The sequence below is a fragment of the Micropterus salmoides genome, unplaced genomic scaffold (assembly GCF_014851395.1).
Source record: "Micropterus salmoides isolate LMB-PRFRI ecotype aquatic unplaced genomic scaffold, ASM1485139v1 Ms_hic_scaffold_13, whole genome shotgun sequence".
Lineage (NCBI taxonomy): Eukaryota > Metazoa > Chordata > Actinopteri > Centrarchiformes > Centrarchidae > Micropterus > Micropterus salmoides.
Genome location: NW_024040374.1, coordinates 638,016 through 642,189, shown reverse-complemented (window position 1 = coordinate 642,189; position 4,174 = coordinate 638,016). Strand labels below are relative to the sequence as shown.

Below are 4,174 nucleotides of genomic sequence, written 5' to 3'. Positions count from 1 at the left end.
CTGACCGACCAGAAATGAAGGAGATCCACTGACTACCTCATTTTTTCTACTGATGATTGATAAAATACTGATGAAATTAACCCCTGCACAAATATGTATTCCAGCTCCCTTTGCACTATGCTCTCACTTTACTGTTGGCTTGCTTCTCACTGCCTACAAATGTTGTCATTTTTGTGTATATTGTATTCTGCTCCTTTCTGACACTTTAGGAAACTTACAGAAAGAAACTCCTGCAGCTGCTGTGGGGAGAGAGTGCAGGTAGAGTTTTGTAAAAAAAAATACTGAATACTTCTCTTATAAACAGGCTACATGTGCAGAAAAACAGCTGTACAAAAGCCAGGATTTACTTGCTTTATTTTATTTTTTCAGCCGGTTTGTCATTTGTTTTGCCAGCATTTACACCATTTTATACTTTCGATAATAAACATTGTTAAAAAGACTAGTGGGTGTGTGTGATGTTTTATAGATGCACAGTAGGCTAGCTGATAATATCTTTCCCTGTTGTCTATGAAGATTCTCAGTCATCCAGGTCATAGTTATCCAACGAAGGTTAAAATGAAGGGCAACTGGACTTGGTTGAAGCTACTGGAAGACGTTTCGTCCCTTATCCAAAGGACTTCTTCAGTTCTGACAGAACTGAAGAAGTCCTTAACCTTCGTTGGATATCTTTCCCTGTTGTTGCAGTAATTTGGATCTCCTCAGAAACACAGAGTTTGCCTTTCTTAATTAATCTCGTTCAAAAATCATTGAAATAAAGTAGGCCTATGTTGTTGTTATTTACATTATTTTACTTAGTTTGAATATATTGTTGGACGGAACTGATGGAGGTAGCCTATTACTGACGAGACTTGTGCATAATGATCCTTCTGATTCATAATAGTTTTTCAATGCAATGAGAGTTTCTTATTTTTGCTTAACTTCATAAACCTTAACAGCTCTGTAAAGCACATCTTGACAGCAGCGTGTCATGTCAGCGAAATCATCTGAAAGCACGGAAAGAGCAGAGTCAGACGCTGTGTAGAGATGAATATTGACAGAATATTAGAGGAACTCTTCTAGAAAGCTGCTGACTTAACTGGAAAATGGATGTACATAATAATAAATCAAATAACGAAATGACCTACTGAAACTTTCGTGGAACCATATGCATGAGTTGTTTTCATCTAAAAAATATAGTTTCTGGTTTTTGTTCTCCATAAACTAGGAGTCAGAGCTGTGCTGGGAGCAGAGAAGTTCTTTCTGGCCTGTGGAAAAGTAGCCTACATCCCTAAGGTTGAGGTCAGGGCTCTGACCGGGCCAGTCAAATTCTTCCACACCAAACTGGGAAAACTATTTCTTTATGGAGCTGGCTTTGTGCACGCGGGCATCGTCATATTGAAAGGCCAAACTGACACAAACTGTTGTCTAAAAGTGTTTGTTGTAGCATCAAGATTTCCCTTAAGAAAGCAGTCCCTGCCACACACACACACACACACACACACACACACACACACACACACACACACCATAAACCAAAACAACAACAACGTAGCCAGAAAATCAGTACGTATTTCATGACTCATTAAGTTAGTCTATGCAAAACATTTCTGGCTACTACGATCAGCTCATTTCCTTACCATTCGCTGAACGGTGAGGCAACAACACCAACCACACATCACACTCTCTCTTCATTATTCAGCTTAGTTCAGTTAGCAGTTCCGTTTCATTCTGTTTGCTTATAGTTCTTATTCCTGTGTGTAGTCCTGCTTCTGTGTCTTGGTTCTTAGATGAGTTTACATGTATGTATAGTCCGTTGTCATTTGTTCTGGTTTTTGTCCAACTGGAACATCTTGTTTTGTTTGGACTCTTGAAATCTGCCATTAATAAGTGCGTATGCGTTTTGTTTAATAAGTAATCTTAAGAACTGTACCGCTCATCTCTGGTGTCCTGCATTTGGGTAGCCTACTCAAACCCACATCACTCCACCCTGACAAGCACAGTCAATTATAGAAGCAAAAAATTATTTTGAGGTAAGAAAGGTTTTTTTTTTAACATGCCTGCTTTGTAGTTAAACTCATGATCTTTCATGCAAGTCATTAGTAGCTTCTTGGCTACAAGAGTCTGGGTTAGTTGTAACAATAATAAAAATGTTTAATTGTATTTATATGTTGTCTTTGAATTTCAATGTCTGACACACATACAGTAATGTTTTATTGTTTTATTTGTATGTTCAAATGTTAGTGTAAGACCTGTAGGCTTCTGAGCCAATAAGGCATCCAGGACCCCCATTTGTCTCCACTGTGACGATACAAGACATATGTTATTATGTTTACAACTGATAATAAGTAAGTAAGCTACTTGGATCACCCCTACACGCACACACACGCACACGCACGCACGCACACACACGCACAAATTTAGTAAAAATCAAATAATCAAGTGTTGAATAAAATTTTTCTATATCATATTTTTCTCATTCCTCATTACACAATGTTACATTTCATCTCAGGGTATGTTACAACTAACCCAGACTGTGGGGTGAATTGTAACGTTTTCCGCCGTGTTCCTGAATAAAAATAATTTAAAAAAAGAGACAGTGCTGCAACTTCCGTGGATCACGCAATCCAGGAAGCCCTTCCTGGAATCAGCTGGCTGAACCCTGCACGTTTTTTTTTTTTGACTGGATTTTATGTCTCTGAAGGAAAATACTTTGCTTATAAATCAGGAAAATGGTATATTCTTCGAAGATGTTGACCTTTGAGGACCTCTCTGCTGCTTCGGGACTTTTTTCGAGCGGATTATTGAGGCCGAACCTGAAAATCAAAAGTGAAACCGTTTCTCTCTTCTTCGTATTTAAGTCACAATTCCGACATTGCATAATTGTTTTTGTTTTTGTGTGTGAAGCTATTTTTTCTACATATAGTTTTGCGAAGCTGCGTCGTTGTTTTCTCTCTGGAACATGTTTTTTAATGATTGACGCATCGTTTCGTCATAAGCAGCGGGCTCTTCTGCTGCTGAGGCCCCAGGTAGAGAGGAGGGAGGCGGACACGAGCAGAGCCGGAGCGGCCTCGGCTGAACCCCCGCCAGAGGACCGAAAACGGGACAAAATAGTCACAAATCATAAATAGAAATAATCCGTGTAATTAGATTTTTATTTTAAATTAAATGTTAGTGATTTTAATGGAAATATTGGTGCCACTTAATAGCATCGGTGACTTTAGGGTGAAACTTATTACAGAGATGTGTAGGCTATAAAATGTCAGGATATTCTGCGAATAGACAAATTGACTTCCCATGCACGCATTCCAACGCGTTATGTTGACCTGGGGCGAGTTCAATCTCAAAACGTTTTGCACCGGTTTGTAACATTTTCGGTTTCCTTGCAACGTTCTGCAACGGGCTTCGAGGTGTGTTTGATCCCGTTTGGTGATCGTGAATCAGGTGTTACCCAAGCAGCTCTTAAAAGTATGTAAATACAACGGCGTTAAAAAGGCAGGGAAATGCAGTTGGCTTGCGTGTGTCTTTTTGTTTTTTGGTCCGTCCCACATTTGAGGCAGTGAGGGACACACTGGCCACACATGCTCAGCGATTTTTCCAGACAAGCGGGGAAAGCTGCAAAACAAGGTGGGTAAAATATCTTATACGGTGCTTCAAAATGAACTCTCAGTTAGAAAAATAACAGTTAACAGTGGTGCAGTTTGTCAGGTGAGAAAAGAGGAGAGGGATGTTAAAAATCACCTGGATTTGATTGGTGATCGGGCTCTAGTTTAGCCCCAGTTCGTGCCTCTCGTGTATCAGCATGCATTTAAGGCACTAGATAATAGAAAGATAAATAACCGGCGGTAAACTGGTCACACACGGGAGGATGTAGGGCTGATCCATTAGCAAAAATCATGTCATGAAATATTTTGGTCAATATTGAGATCACGATTATTAGACAGAATACGGTAGGCCCACAGGTTTTTGGATGGCTTAAACATCATTTTATGTAGGATATGCATAAGGATTCTATCTCACATATCTATAAAAACAAAATAGCCCATTAAATAAGAAATATTAACTTTTAGCAGCAAGAGGATGACTGATCTGTTTCGGTTGGCTGCGTTGGGGGTGTCCAGTTCACGTGCGGTTGTGCGACTTCTGTTCGGTGTGACGCACCGTTTCGCGCCTCATTCACTCTGATGAACAGCGATCC

General features: G+C 39.8%; 1 protein-coding gene across 1 annotated transcript in view; it reads left to right on the top strand.

Moving 5' to 3' along the window:
* Window positions 1–2,604: 2,604 nt before the first annotated feature.
* The window catches only part of LOC119900208, an 11,612-nt gene continuing 10,042 nt past the window's right edge, over window positions 2,605–4,174 (top strand). Inside the window, exon 1 of the mRNA XM_038714969.1 lies at window positions 2,605–3,603. The gene's annotated coding sequence lies outside the window, so the exon portion shown is untranslated. The remainder of the gene's footprint in view (window positions 3,604–4,174) is intronic.